This window comes from Rhinopithecus bieti, unplaced genomic scaffold (genome assembly GCF_001698545.2).
Source record: "Rhinopithecus bieti isolate Rb0 unplaced genomic scaffold, ASM169854v2 scaffold_4180, whole genome shotgun sequence".
Taxonomy (NCBI): Eukaryota; Metazoa; Chordata; class Mammalia; order Primates; family Cercopithecidae; genus Rhinopithecus; species Rhinopithecus bieti.
Genome location: NW_016804388.1, coordinates 1,211,273 through 1,228,047, shown reverse-complemented (window position 1 = coordinate 1,228,047; position 16,775 = coordinate 1,211,273).

Genomic DNA, 16,775 nt, shown 5'->3' with positions numbered 1-16,775 from the left:
AGAGGCACAGCTCTCAGGAAGGGTGTCTGTCTCATGTTCCGTCACCAACTTTTTGGGTGGTTTCCGTTTTGTTTTTTTTTAGATAGGGTCTTTGTCACCCAGGCTGGAGTGCAGTGGTGCAATCACAGCTCACTGCAGCCTTGACCTCCTGGGCTCAGGTGATTCTCCCACCTCAGACTCCTGAGTACCTGGAATTACAGGTGTGCCACCACACCTGGCTAGTTTTTGTATTTTTAGTAGAGATAGGGTATTGCCATGTTTCCCAGGCTGGTCGTGAACTCCTGAGCTCAAGCAATCCACCTACCTTGGCCTCCCAAAGTGCTGGGATTACAGGTGTGAGCCACCATGCTCAGCCTAATTAATTTCAATAGCCACATGGGACTAGTGGCTAACGTATCAGCACAGATCTAGAATATACAAGTAACTCCTACAAATCAGTAAGAAAAGAGAAACTCAAAATATGAATAGGCAAAAAGAAAAAAATGACTTCATCTTAATTCCTTACCTTAATTTTCTTCTTCCTCCTCCAAGTCTTTGCTTATTTTATTTTTATTCTGTTGTATGCATTTCTTTCTTTCTTTTCTTTTTTTTTTTTTTTAGACAGTTTCACTCTGTCACTAGGCTGGAGTATTGTGGCATGATCTCAGCTCACTGCAACCTCTACCTCCCAAGGTTCAAGCAATTCTCCTGCCTCAGCCTCCCCAGTAGCTGGGATTGCAGGCACACGCCACCACACCCAGCTAATTTTTGTATTTTTAGTAGAGATGGGGTTTCACCATGTTAGCCAGGATGGTGTCGATCTTCTAACCTCGTGATCCGCCCACCTCGCTCTGCCAAAGTGCTGGGATTATAGGTGTGAGCCACCGTGCCCAGCCCCTGTAGTATGCATTTCTATAATCCACCCCAAATCCCTCTTTGGCAGTGAGATGGAGCATAAATATATATAAGAACAACCCCCACTCATGGATGGGCTGATCTGACTGAGGCTGGTCTCACTGGGTCTTTGAGCTTTTATGAGTCGGGCCGGCAGTGGCTTGGGGGAGGAAAGAGGGTCAACATCCTTACATCATGTGCAGAGGCCCTGTCATCATGGCAAACTGTTTATGCAAGTTCATTATCGAGAAGAAATGGATTGATCAACAGAAATCCCAAAGACTTCTAAGACATTGAACAAAGGACTCCGCTGTTTTTTCAACTCCACACAGGCTAACACCTAGAGGACATGTTGCATTCTTTTGTGATTTTTATACAACTGAGAAGAAATTTTAACCTTGTTTTAAGCTAATACATCTTTTACCAGGCGTGGTGGCTCATGACTGTCATCCTACCACTTTGGAAGGCCAAGGTGAGAGGATGGAGCTCAGGAGTTCAAGGCCGGTCTGGGCAACATATTGAGACACTGTCTCTATTTAAAAAATAATAATAAAGCTGATACATCTTTAGTCAAAGAGAAAATGGAAGAAATGGCGATTTATTACTTAACTGAACAAGAACAACATTTCATTTTATTCTTGTCATTGCACCCTCAGAGAAACATAATTCAGGTGGAGGGATCCAGAGGAAGGGAACCAGTGACAACGAGGATGGAAGGCTCTCCACGGGAAGGTGGGAGAGAATTTAGTTCTCCGTGCCATGAAGATGGGATTGGAGCCATACATGTGAGTGCGTCACACAGGTGACTGAGCCCTGCAAGTCCCTGAATGATACAAGTGAGTGAAGGGGAAATGTGGATAAAACAAATAGTGTTTTGCTCAGACAAATGCTTTCAGGAAGTAACGTTGCTTCCTCTATTGGACAGCAATAGGTATTTCTACTCCAAATATATTAAATTTAAGGATATGAAATTGTCAGTTTTGCAGGACAAAAATGGCCAAAAAAATGGCGACTTCACCTGGTTCAACATGGTCCTCAACCAGAAAAGGCATCAGAGCCTGCCTGAGACATGAGAAAAGAGGTCACAATCTCTCATTACAGTGAGGTCTGAGGACCTCAGCCTGGAAAGGAAAGGAATTGGTTAGCACTCAGATCCGGAGTCCACGTTTGAGGGAACCAAAATACAGGCAAGCCTCAAGTCCAAAAGAGTGTAAACAGAGAGGCCAGGACCCAACCTTCAGCTGGGCATCTGCAGAGGAAGTCAGCCACGCAGTGAGGGCTACTGAGCAAAGAGCCTTCAGGCGTCTATACCATAAAAGAAAAAAAAATGAGCTAGGAAACCCCCAAACCATTCAGACAATAGACAATAGAGTCCATTGATCTTTAAAACTCCAAGCCCAGTTCTGAGGTTTACATGTACTTTTGTTGAATTGCTGCATCTTTAGACTAAGTGAAGGCAGTTATGAGAACATGCCCCAGTTTTTTAGGTAACTCCACGGAACACAATGCATCTTCCTCAGAGATGTCCCCACCCTGACAGTGCAGGAGCTCCATCCCGATGGGCCACAGTGCTCAGAGGTGAGGTGTGGGTGCTCAGAGCTCAGGTTGTGGGTGCTCAGAGGTGAGGCGGAAGCCTTGCAGAGGAAGGCGGCTTTGAAAGAAGTGTGGGGGAAAGTGCAGGAGGATCCAATTCTAAATTCCCATTTGATTGGCTGTGAAATCTCTTCCGTTTTACATTTTGTGATGCAAAATAATGGTGTCTGTTTTTCTTTCATTCAAAATGCATCATAGGCCAGCCACGGTGGCTTAACCTGTAATCCCAACACTTTGGGAAGCCAAGGCAGGGAGATCACTTGAGCCCAGGAGTTCAAGACCAGCCTGGGCAACATAGCAAGACCCTACCTCTATAAAAATTTTTTAAAAATTAACTGGACATGGTGGTATGCACCTGTAGTCCCAGCTACTTGGGAGGCTGAGGTGGGAGGACCACTTGAGCCCAGAAGGTCAAAGCTGAAGTGAGCCTTGTTTGAGCCACTGCACTCTAGCCAGGTGACAGAGTGGAACCCTGTCAAAAAAAAAAAAAAAAAAAAAGCATCATAAAGGCATCCAAACCAGAAAGGAAGAAGTAAAATTATGTCTGTTCTTGGACATGATCTTATCTGTAGAAACCCCTAAAGATTCCACAAACTATTAGAACTAGTAAACAAATTCAGCAAAGATGCAGAATATACAGAATATAAAATCAACGTATAAAAATCAGTTGCATTTCCATACACTAAAATGAACAGTCGGAAAAGGAAACTAAGAAAACAATTCCATTTCTAATAGAATCAAAAATGATAAAATACTCAGAATTAAACAAGAGGCAAAAGATCTGTACGGTGAAAACTACAAAGTGTTTCTGAAAGAAATTAAAGAAGATACAAACAAATGGAAATACAGTACATGTTTATATATTTAAAGACTTAATATAGTTAAGATGTCTGTACTATCCAGAGCAATCTACACATTTAGTGCAATCCTTGTCAAAAATCTCATGGGTATTTTCACAGAAATTTAAAAAAAAAATTCATCCTAAAATTTGTATGGTATTTCAAAGGATCTTGAATAGCCAAAACAGTCTCGAAAAAGAATAACAAAGTTAGAGGTCTCACGTTTCTTTATTTCCAAATTTTTTACAAGACTGTAGTACCTTTATGGCATAAAGACACACATATAAATCAATGGAACTGAATAGAGAGCCCAGAAATAAACCCTCCCGTATGTGGTTAAACAATTTTCAGCAAGAGTGCCAAGATCATTCAAAGGGGGAGAACAGTCTTTTCCACAAATGATGCTAGGAAAACTGGATAGCCACATGCAAAAAATAATGAATTGGATGCTTTCTTTATACTGTATACAAAAATTAACACAAAATGGATCAAAGACCCAAATGTAAGAGCCAAACCTATATAAGCCCGAGAAGAAAATATAGAGGAAAATCTTCATGGTACTGAGTCTGGCAATGATTTCTTGGCTATGACGCCAAAAGCACAGACAACAAAAGTAAAAATAGGTAAATTATATCAAAATTAAAATCTTTTGTCCGTCAAAGGACACGGTCAACAGAATGAAAAGGCAACCTGTGGGATGGGAGATATTTGCAAATCATACATCTGGCAAGGGGTTAGTGTCCAGAATATGTAAAGACCTCCTACAACTCAACGACAAAAAGATAACCCAGTTTAGAAATGGGCAGTGGACTTGAATAGACAGATATCCAAATAATGTATATAAGTGTGCAACAAGCATAGTCAAAGATGCTCAACATCACTGATCAGTAAAGAAATGCAAATTAAAACCACCATGAAGTACCACCTCATGCCCATTAGCATAGCTGCTGCAAAAAAACCCAGAAAATAACAAGTATTGGTGAGAATGCAAAGAAATTCAAATTTGTGTGCCCTGTTGTTGGCAATGTAAAATGGTGCAGCAGTTTTGAACAACGCTATGGCAGCTCCTTAATAAATTAAATAGAGAATTACCATATGATACGGCAACTCCGCTTCTGGGTATATATCCAAAGAACTGAAAAGATCACAAAGAGATATGTTTACAATCATGTTCATAGCAGCAATGTTCACAATAGCCAGAAGATGGCAACAACTCACATGTCTATCAACAGAAGAATGGATAAGCAAAATGTGGTCTATGTATACAATGGAATATTATTTAGCCTTAAAAAGGAGGACAATTCTGACACATGCTACCACATGGATGAACCTTAAGGACATTATGCTAAGTGAAATACGCCAATCCAAAAGGACAAATACTGAATGATCCCATTCATATGACCTCTCTAGGGTAGTCAGCTATAGAAACAGAAGGCAGAATTGTGTTTGCCAGAAGCTGGGGAGAAGGTAAAATGAGGGGTTGTTGTTTAATAGGTATAGTTTCAGTTTTATGAGATAAGTCCTAGAGATTGGTTACACATTAATGTGGATATACTTAGCACTAGAGAACTGTACACTTAAAATGGTTAAAATGGTAAAGTAATGTCATGTGTATTTTACCACAATTAAAAAATTTTAAAGCATATATCATGAAGAAATATCGTATTTAGTTCTCAAACATATTTAAGTGATTTAATAAGTGTTTGTGGTAACACATGGTTTAAATGTTTAACATGAGATTACATTTATATAAAACTTCTTGTACAGTCATTTGACTGAATTTGCCAATCAAGTTAGGTGAACTACTCAATGATTTTCTTGTAGAAACTGCAAAAATCACCCCCTTGATTTAGACATCCTCATGGTATAATTTACAGATTTGAGTTAGTTAGTGGGAATGCAAATTAGTACAGCCACCATGGAGAAAACTATGGAGGTTCCTCAAAAAAGCTAAAAACAAAGCTACCATATGATCCAGCAATCCCACTGCTAGTATATACCCAAAAGAAAGGAAATCAGTATATTGAAGAGATATCTGCATTCTCATTTATTGAAGTGTTATTCACAGTAGCCAAGATTTGGAAGCAACCTAAGTGTCCATCAACAGAAAATGGATAAAGAAAATGTGGTGCACATACGCAATGGAGTACTATTCAGTCATGAAAAAGAATGAGATCCTGTCATTTGCAACAACGTGGACGGAACTGGAGGTCATTATGTTAAATGAAACAAGCCAGGCACAGAAAGACAAACTTGATCTGCTCTCGCTCATTTGTGGGAGCTAAAAATGAAGACAATTAAATTCATGGAGATAGTAGAATGATGGTTGCCAGAGGCTGGGAAGGAGGAGAGGGAGCATGGTTAATAGCTACAAAAATATAGTTAGATAGAACGACTACAATCTCATATTTGATAGCACGACAGGGTGACTACAGTTAACTATCATTTATTGTACATATAAAAATATCTAAAGTAGTGTAATTGGAATTTTTGTACCACAAAGAAATGATAAATGCTTGAGATAATGGCTATGCCATGTCCCCTGATGTGATTATCATGGATTGCATGCCTGTATCAGAATATCTCATGTACCCCATAAATATATACACCTACTATGTACTGCCAAAAATAAAAAATAAAATACAATAAAAAGATTTGAGGCCAGGTGCAGTGGCTCACACCTGTCATCCCAGCACTTTGGGAGGCCAAGGCAGGTGGATCACTTGAGCTCGGGAGTTCACAATTAGCCTGGGCAACATGGAAAAGCTTCATCTCTACAAGAAATACAAAAATTAACCAGGTGTGGTGGTGCACGCCTGTGGTTCCAGCTACTTAGGAGGCTGGGGTGGGAAGATGGCTCGAGCCCTGGAGGCAGAGGTTTTAGTGAGCCACGATCACGCCACTGCACTCCAAGGCATGGGGAATAGAGTGAGCCCCTGTCTAAAATAAAAAACGATTTGTGTTAGAATAAAATTCAAACCAGGTTCAGCCACCAAATTGTGGTCTTCAGCAAGTCTCTTCACTTCCATAAATCTCAGTTTCCTCATCTGTAGTGTGGATTGCTTTGAAAATTGAGTGAAAATATGAGTGTCTGTTTTCTTCTTGCATCAGATGTTCATCCACTTTCCCCTCCCTTTCTTATGCTGGTTCAGGATATTGGGTTCCATGATGCAATCCCAAAGTACAGAGGAAGAAGTGAGCCAGAGTCTTCATCACAGGCCCATTCCTGGGCACAAAGCAATTCTGATAGAATCTTCTAGGGGAGGAGCAAAGAACTGAGGCCATGAGCAGGCAGGTGGAGCAGCAACCCCAAGGCCTTCCCTGACGCTGCAGCCCACCGGGACCCCAGCCAGCAAATTCCGGTGGACTCTGTTCAAGGTTCTCCACCTTCCTCCAGATCTGGGTTGTAGTAGTAATTATGGTGACCTTCATTTTCAAAGCCTGATCGCCAAGGCCCTGGAGGTCATGGTGAGGTGAGAAAGGGAAAAAGTCTTGCCCCTCTTTCCAGGGTTTTCCTGAAACTCAGGGGGAGAATTAGGCTTTAAAGTTACTTTACAGCAGTAGTTTTAAAGTACTTAGTTTTCCTTTGCCTATGGGAAGCAAATGTCTTCTAAGAAATCTTGAAATATTTTGCTCATCTTGTATTTTGAATACAATGATTTTCTTTGTTTTTTGTTTTTGTTTTTGTTTTTTTCTTTCTTTCTTTCTGAGATGGAGTTTCGTTCTTGTTGCCCAGGCTGGACTGCAATGGCACGATCTCAGCTCACTGCAACCTCCACCTCCCAGGTTCAAGCAATTCTCCTGTCTCAGCCTCTGGAGTAGCTGGGATTACAGTTGTGCAACACCATGCCTGGCTAATTTTTGTGTTTTTTTTTTTTTTTTTTTTTTTCAGTAGAGACAGGATTTCGCCATGTTGGCCAGGGTGGTCTTGAACTCCTGACCTCAGGTGATCTGCCCGCCTCAGTCTCCCAAAGTGCTGTGGTTACAGGCATGAGCCACTGTGCCCAGCCTGGATACAATGATTTTCTTTAGTATACAATGCAATGTAATGACATAGAGGTTGTTGATGCTCGGAGATTCAATAACCCACTCATAATGTAGTAACTTTCCCCAGCTGCCTGTTATTTGCCTGGAGATAAAAATAGGTAGAGATTTCAACGTCAGAGCAAAGAGCCGCTTATTGTATCTATTTAGTGTGTTATAATTAAAACTGTTGTGAATTCTGCAGCTTCATGTTGCAGAGGTTGAGAAAACCTTTTTTCAGTTTGGTTCAAGTAAATTCACACTTCCCGAATCCCATTTTGTGTTTTAGGATCTAAAAAAAAATGAACCTAAGATTAAAAAGAATATGCAACCACACCATTGTGGTATGCCCAGCCCTGTGTAGAAACTGGAGGGGTGTGTGCAAAGCCCAGCAAATATCCAACTGACACATTCATAAGCTCAGCTGAAGCTTTGTAAGTAAATTCTAAACCAAGGATGTTGTTAGTCACACGTGCTTTTCTTCTCAACTTTCGACTGAGGTCGGCTCCCTGACCCCATCATCAACTCTACTCTCACCTTTGAGATTGAGTTCTTTTTTGATCAACTGAACTATTATAAGAAAAAAAAGAAAGAAAACATTGCCAGTGAGGGGAGGTCACTGAAGGGGATTCCGTCTATTTACCACCCAGTGTTTGGAGCTGGCTGGAGCCTTAGAGACGGTGGGGACGTTTGCCCTCGGGGTGCCCTAGAACAGCAGCTCAATCTCCATCTTGAGGAATCTTCCATTGGGCAACGGGGAGCACCTCCTTTTCTCTCTTCCCCAGTGTAGTCCAGAGATCAGCCCATTTGCTTCGAGGCACTGACTCTTGAGGACATGCTAAAAGGACCTGGGCACAGCTGGAGGTCATATGGCTGTGACAGTCACAGCCACCACAGTGGATCATGTGGGCACTCTTCCTGCCTCTCTCCTGTGTCCTGACTTCCCAGAGCTTCCTGGTCCTGCTGCTGCTGAGGGTAGAGTCTACACTTGGCATGCATCTGTGGGTATGAATGCCTCCAGCCAGAGTGTCCCTTGGTTTGGGAGAAAATAACCTTGATATTTAAATAAAATGAATCCAATTGTCCCATAGACAGCTTTTTTTCCTTTTGATAAACATAGAAATTCACCCTTCTAGTCTTAAAGCTTGAAACTTATATTTGTTTTATCTGAGTTTCTTCTTCAGGAAAGGACCTTCAGACCTCTCAAGAACTGAAATTCACCAGACCGTCACATCCGACAATAAGATGTAGGACCCCTCATTCGCCATGATTGCTTCCTTGCCCCTCCCTAGTTCCTGTTTTCCTTCACACGGTTACATTTCTTCCTAGTTTTAGTTAGTCAGGGAGATGCATTTGAGACTGAGCTCCCATCTCCTCTGCTGTGGAACCCGATTAAAGCCTTCTTCCTTGGCAATTCTCACTATCTCAGTCATTGGCTTTCTGTACCACGAGCCCCAGGACCCAGACCAAACTCCCAGTATTTCAGTAACAGAAACAAACTTGGGGTTGGATTCCAGTTCTGCCTCTTCCAGGTTACGTGTCCTTAAACAGGACTTTCCCCTCTATGTCTTCTTTTCCTCATCTGTGCAGTGGGCACAGAGGCCCTTCGTGGCATAGTTCCTCTCAATGAAACCTGAATGTGGGAGCACTGTTTGTACTGTAAAATGCTACACATCAGAGAATTGATTTTACTGTTGTAAACCAAAAGCCTTCAAGCCACACCAGACTTGGATTTGAAATGGCTTCACTGACTTGTGACCTCACCCTAGACTGCTAAAAGTGACATCACCCATCCTTCCTCTGCCTGGAAGGACAGCAGTCAAGCAGGCTTCAGGATTGGCTTAATCCAAGTGCTCCCGTTTCTTCCGGGCCATTCCTCAAGTATCTGCCCCATCTTTACTTCCCCCTATAGTGGTGTCCAGAGGAGGCAAAAGAGACTTCTTCCACAGCTCTCTCAGGAGAAAACAAAAACTTCCCTGGAAAGCCCAGCAAACTTCTCAGCATGTCCATTGGCCTGAGTTGGATTTCATGCCCCTTTCTGAACTGACCTCTGGCAAAGAGAATGAGTCACCCTTTGAGCACCGACTCCCAGATCTGGGGGTGGAATCCACTTCCCCTGAGTCACATGGATTCTATGAAGTGTGTCTGTGGGTAGACAGGTAGGGGAAAGGGTGCGGTGCTAAAGAACTGCACAAAATCGGAGTCCTCTCAGAAAGGAAGCAGTGGTGAAGAGACAACAGATGTTGTCTGGGTGAACACGCATATGTTCGGCGTATGACCTGCTTTTGTTAAGAAAAGGGGGGGATGAGAAGGGGAAATATATAAATATACAAGGGAAATATACAAATATTTTATAAATACAAATATACGTATTTGAGTATGTAAGAAATATATTTGGAAGGATAAACAAAGAGACTGTTCATGTGGCTTTCTCATGGACAGGACCCAGATGTCTGGAGACAGGGATGGGAGAGAAACTTTTCATTCTACACTCATTCATATTGCTTAAATTTTGAACCATGTGAATATATTGCTAATTCAAAAATAATTAATCAGTCCATTTTTTTTTGAGATGGAGTCTTGCTCTGTCACCCAGGCTGGAGTGCAGTGACGCGATCTCGGCTCACTGCAACCTCCGCCTCCTGGGTTCAAGCGATTCTCCTGCCTCAGCCTCCCGAGTAGCTGGGATTACCACCGCATCCAGCTAATTTTTGTATTTTTAGTAGAGATGGGGTTTCACCATATTAGCCAGGCTGGCCTCGAACTCCTGACTTTGTGATCTGCCCACCTTGGCCTCCCAGAGTACTGGGATTACAGGCGTGAGCCACTGCGCCTGGCCAATAAGTCAGTTTTTTTAAGTGGAATTCAGAAGCGTGAAAGTGTGATGGAACATAGACACTGCACATCTGGACCCTCTCAAGGACTTTGTGGAGAATAAGGTGAAGCTATGCTTCCTTATTCATCCTAGGGCCCAGTGGATAACTGTTAGCTCTAATATGCTCACACACACACACAGACACACAGACACACACACACACACACAGACACACACACACACAGACACACACACACACCAAACATTAATTTTCAAAGGTAATGCAGTCTGAATTCATGCTTAAGAAGGGAAATCATCTAACTGGTTCATAATCTGAACTACGGTCTCTGCTTCCAATGGGAGAATTATTTTTTTTTTCCATTCCAAACCTCTAAAACCCAGTGATCCTCAACCAAGAGTGATTTCACTCCCAAGGGACATTTGACAATGTCTGAAAACACTTTTGGTTGTCAGAACTTGGGAGCATTTAGTGGATCAAGATCAGGAATGCTGCTAAACATCCTACAACGGACAGCACAGCCCCCCCACAACAAAGAATTATCCAGCCCAAAATGTCAATAGTGCCACTGTTGAGAAATCCTGCTTTAAGACAAAAAGTACCAGAAAAGAGCACAGGAATCAAGCCTTCAGTGGCCACCATCTAGTAAAATGCCTGTCTTTGAAATGGTCACTTGCCTTGCTCTCTGCTGGCTAAAATTCTTACACATGAAAAAGGAAGCAACATGGAAAGTGATGCTATCCTGGAACATGAGACGCCCCAGGACTTAATGAAGTAAAGAATTCAGTCTCCCGGTCAGAGAGAGGTTTGCTTCATTCACTTTCAGGGAAAGCCATCCAGCTATGAGGCCAAGCTCTTCCTTCTTAGCACTCTACCGGTGAGCAGTTGGATGTTTTCTTTAGATTAATGTTCCAATGACTGCTATCTCTGCCAAGCACTTCTCTGAAGTGTACAAATAAATCAAATCCTCACACCAGCATTTTGAGGTAAAAACACTTATCTCCACTTCCCAGGTAAGGCTCTTAGCTTGCCACAGTCACATACCTTGGAAGTTGCTGAGCTATTATCTGATCCCTGGCATCTGGCTCCATACTCCGAGGGCTCTGCAGCCTCCATACACTCAAACCATAATACACTTTCATGTACTTTTGTGAGTACAATAAATTACTAAGTGTAGACATTGCAAAATTGTTCTCCAAAAAGATTACTCTGATATATTTTCCAATGAATGATCTATGGGAGTGACTGTCCACATCCTCACCAACATTGGGTATCACCAATTTTTTAAATCTTGTACTCAGCCATTAGTTCTGTTTTTCATTTCCTCAGAATGAGGAATGAGGTTGAGGTTGTGCATCTTTTCATGTGTTTATTTGCTCTTAGTATTTTTTTTTTCTGTGAGATACTTATCTAGCTTTTTACTGCTGTTGATTGCTTCAGATTTATGACTTCTTTGTTTACTGGAACACTTAACCGTTGTTCATCATGTATCACAAATATTTTGCTCAAATTACTTTTATATTTTGTATTGTACTTTTCTTTTTCTAAGTAAAGGATCTTGATTTCTGAGTAAAAGATCAAGATCTGAGTAAAGGATCTTGATGTGAGTAAAGGACATCTTCATGTTTATCAGTCTTTTCCTACTTGGTTTCTTGAGTCTGATGTCATCTTCAGAAAGTTTTTTCCTATAAAAGATAATAGAGAGATCTGGCAAGATGGCTGAATAGGAACAGCTCCAGTTTGCAGCTCCTAGCGAGACCAACGCAGAAGGTGGGTGATTTCTGCATTTCCAACTGAGGTACCCACTTCATCTCACTGAGACTGTTTAGGCACTGCGCACAGCCCACAGAGGGCAAGCAGAATCAGGGTGGGGCGTTGCCTCACCCAGGAAGTGCAAGCAGCCAGGGACCTCCCTCCCCCAGCCAAGGGAAGCCATGAGGGACTGTGCTCTCCGGCCCAGGTACTATGCATTTCCCACGGTTTTTGCAATCCACAGAATAGGAGATTCCCTCATGTGCTCACACCACCACCTCCCTGGGTTTCAAGCACAAAACTGGATGATTGTTTGGGCAGACACAGAGCTAGTTGTAGGAGTTTTATTTGTTTTGTTTTGTTTTTTCTGTACCCCAGTGATGCCTGGAACCCCAGCGAGACAGAACCGTTCACTCCTCTAGAAAGGGGCCTGAAGCCAGGAAGCCAAGTGGTCTTGCTCAGCAGGTCCCACCCCCACGGACCCCAGCAAGCTAAGAATCACTGGCTTGAAATTCTCGCTGCCAGCACAGCAGTCTGAAGTTGACCTGGCTTGGTAGAGGGAGGGGCGTCCACCATTACTGAGGCTTGAGTAGGCAGTTTTCCCCTGACAGCGCTAAGGAGGCCAGGAAGTTTGGACTGCAGAACTCACCACAGCATGGCAAAGCACCTATGGCCAGACTGCTCCTCTTGATTCCTCTTCACTGGGCAGGGCATCTCTGAAAGAAAGACAGCAGCCCCAGCCAGGAGGTTATTAATAAAACTCCCACCTGCCTGGGACAGAGCACCCAGGGAAGGGGTGGCTGTCAGGGGCACAGCTTCAGTGGACTTAAACATTCCTGCCTGCCAGCTCTGATGACAGCAGCAGATCCTGACAAGGAGGATTCTCCCAGCACAGTGCTCAAGCTCTACTAAAGGACAGACTGCCACCTCAAGTGGGTCCCTGATCCCTGGGTATTCTGACTGAGAGACACCTCCCAGTAGGGGCCGACAGACACCACATACAGGAGAGCCCCAACTGGCATCAGATTGGTGCCCCTCTGGGACAAAGCTTCCAGAGGAAGGAGCAGGCAGCAATCTTTGCTGTTCTGCAGCCTCTGCTGGTGATACCCAGGCAGACAGGGTCAGGGGTAGACCTCCAGCAAACTGCAGCAGACCTGCAGAAGAGGGGTCTGTTAGAAGAGAAAAACTAACAAACAGAAAGCAACAACATCAACATCAACAAAAAGAAGCTGCACACAGAAACCCCATCCAAAGGTCATCAGCCTCAAAGATTAAACATCATCACTTATTTATTGTGTCTATTTGATTTTTCTCTTTTCTTCTTTATTAGTCTAGCTAGTGGTCCATCTATTTTGTTAATCCATTTTGTTAATCTTTTCAAAAAATCAGCTCCTGGAATAATAGATTTTTTGAAGGGTTTTTCATGTCTCTATTTCCTTCAGTTCTGATCTGATCTCAGTTATTTCTTGTCTTTTGCTAGCTTTTGAATTTGTTTCCTCTTGCCTCTCTAGTTCTTTTAATTGTGATGTTAGGGTGTCGATTTTAGGTCTTTCCAGCTTTCTGTTGTGGGCACTTACTGCTATAAATTTCCCTCTTAATACTGCTTTAGCTGTGTCCCAGAGATTCTGGTACCTTGTCTCTTTGTTCTCATTGGTTTCAAAGAACTTTTTATTTCTCCCGTAATTTAATTATTTACCCAGTAGTCATTCAGGAACAGATTGTTCAATTTCCATGTAGTTGTGCTGTTTTGGGTGAGTTTCTTAATTCTGAATTCTAATTTGATTGCACTGTGGTCTGAGAGACTGTGTTATCATTTCCATTCTTTTGCATTTGCTGAGGAGTATTTTATTTCCAATTATGTGGTCGATTTTAGAAAACATGCTGTGTGTCGCTGAGAAGAATGTATACTCTGTTGATTTGGAGTGGAGACTTCTGTAGATGTCTATTAGGTCTGCTTGGTCCAGATCTGAGTTCAAGTCCTGAATATCCTTGTTAATTTTCTGTCTCATTGATCTGTCTAATATTGACAGTAGGGTGTTAAAGTCTCCCACTATTACTGTGTGGGGGTCTAAGTCTCTTTATAGGTCTTCAGGAACTTGTTTATGAATCTGGGTCCTCCTGTATTGGGTGCATATGTATTTAGGATAGTTAGTTCTTCTCGTTGCATTGATCCTTTTACAATTATGTAATGCCTTTTTTTTTATTTTGGTTGGTTTAAAGTCTGTTTTATCAGAGACTAGGATTGCAACCCCTGCTTTTTTTTTTCTTTCCATTTGCTTGGTAAATATTCCTCCATCCCTTTATTTTGAACGTATGTGTGTCTTTGCCTGTGAAATGGGTCTCCTGAATACAGCACACTGATGGGTCTTGATTCTTTATCCAGTTTGTCACTCTGTGTCTTTTAATTGTTGCATTTAGCTCATTTACATTGAAGTTAATATCATTATGTGTGAATTTGATCCTGTTATTATGATGCAAGCTGGTTATTTTTCACATTAGTTGATGTAGTTTCTTCATAGTGTCATTGGTTTTTATATTTTGGTGTGTTTTTGCAGTGGCTGGTACTAGTTTATCCTTTCTATATTTAGCGCTTCCTTCAGTAGCTCTTGTAAAGCAGGCCTGGTGGTGACAAAATCTTTCAGCATTTGCTTGTCTGTAAAGGATTTTATTTCTCCTTGGCTTATGAAGCTTAGTTTGGTTGACTATTAAATTCTGGGTTGAAAATTCTTTTCTTTAAGAGTGTTGAACATTGGCCTCCACTCTCTTCTGGCTTGCAGGATTTCTGCAGAGAGATCTGCTATTAGTCTGATGGGCTTCCCTTTGTAGGTAACTTGACCTTTCTTTCTGGCTTCCCTTAACATTTTTTCCTTAGTTTCAACCTTGGAGAATCTCATTATTATGTATCTTGGGGTTGCACTTCTTGAGGATTATCCTAGTGGTGTTCTCTGTATTTCCTGAATTTGAATGTTGGCCTGTGTTGCTAGGTTGGGGAAGTTCTCCTGGATAATATCCTGAAGTGTGTTTTCCAACTCGGTTCCATTCTCCCTATCACTTTCAGGGACCCCAATCAATAGTAGGTTTGGTCTTTTCACATTGTCCCCTATTTCTTGGAGGCTTTGTTCATTTCTTTTCATTCTTCTTTCTCTAATCTTGTCTTCACGCCTATTTCAGTAAGTTGATCTTCAATTTCTGATATCCTTTCTTCTGCTTGATCAATTTGGCTATTGATATTTGTGTATGCTTCACGAAGTTCTTGTGCTGTGTTTTTCAGCTACATCAGGTCATTTACATTCCTCTCTAAACTGGCTATTCTAGTTAGCAGTTCCTGTAACCTTTTGTCAAGGTTCTTAGCTTCCTTGCATTGAGTTAGAACATGCTCCGTTAGCTCAGAGGTGTTTGTTATTACCCACCTTCTGAAGCCTCTTTCTGTCAATTCATCAATGTCATTCTCCATCCAGTTTTGTGCCATTGCTGGAGAGGAGTTGCAATCATTTGGAAGAGAAGAGGCATTCTGATTTTTGGAAATTCAGCTTTTTTGTGCTGTTTTTTCCTCGTCTTCTTGGATTTATCTATAAATTTTATTGTGTCAAGTAGACACAATAAAAAATGATAAAGAGGATATCACCACTGATCCCACAAAAATACAAACTATCATCAGAGAATACTATAAACACTTCTACACAAATAAACTAGAAAATATAGAAGAAATGGGTAAATTTCTGGACACATACATCCTCCCAAGACTAAACCAGGAAGAAGTCAAATCACTGAATAAACCAATAACAAGTTCTGAAATTGAGGCAGTAATTAATAGCCTACCAACCAAATAAAAGCCCAGGACCAGACACATTCACAGCCAAATTCTACCAGAGATACAAAGAGGAGCTGGTACCATTCCTTCTCAAACTATTCCACACAATCAAAAAAGAGGGAATCCTCCTAACTTATTTTATGAGGCCAGCATCATCCTGATACCAAAACCTCACAGAGACACAACAAAAAAATAAAATTTCAGGCCAATATACCTGATGAAGATCGATGAGAAAATCCTTAAAAAAACACTGGCAAACAGAATCCAGCAGCACATCAAAAAACTTATCCACCACAATCAAGTCAGCTTCATCCCTGGGATGCAAGGCGGGTTCAACATATGCAAATTCTTACACCTTATACAAAATTAACTCAAGATGGATTAACGACTTAAATGTAAAACCCCAAACCATAAAACCCTAGAAGAAAACCTAAGCAATACCATTCAGGACATAGGCACGGGCAAAGACTTCATGACTAAAACACCAAAAGCAATTGCAACAAAAGCCAAAATTGACAAGTGGGATCTAATCAAACTAAAAAGTTTCTACACAGCCAAAGAAACCATCATCAGAGTGAACAGGCAAAATACAGAATGGGAGAACATTTTCGCAAACTACCCATCTGACAAAGGTCTAATACCCAGAATCTACAAGAGACTTAAACATATTTATAAGAAAAAACAAATCCCATCAAAAAGTAGGCAAAGGATATGCACAGACACTTCTCTAAAGAAGACATTTATGTGGCCAACAAACATGAAAAAAAGCTCATCATCACTGGTCATTAGAGAAATGCAAATCTTTTGATATCATGAAATTTTGATGCAAATCTTTTTGATACCATCAAATTTGATACCACAATGAGACACCATCTCATGCCAGTTAGAATGGTGATTATTAAAAAGTCAGGAAACAACAGATGCTGGAGAGGATGTGGAGAAACAGGAAAGCGTTTACACTCTTGGTGAGAGTGTAAATTAGTTCAACCATTGTGGAAGACAGTGTGGCGATTCCTCCAGGATCTAGAATGAGAAATACCATTTGACCCA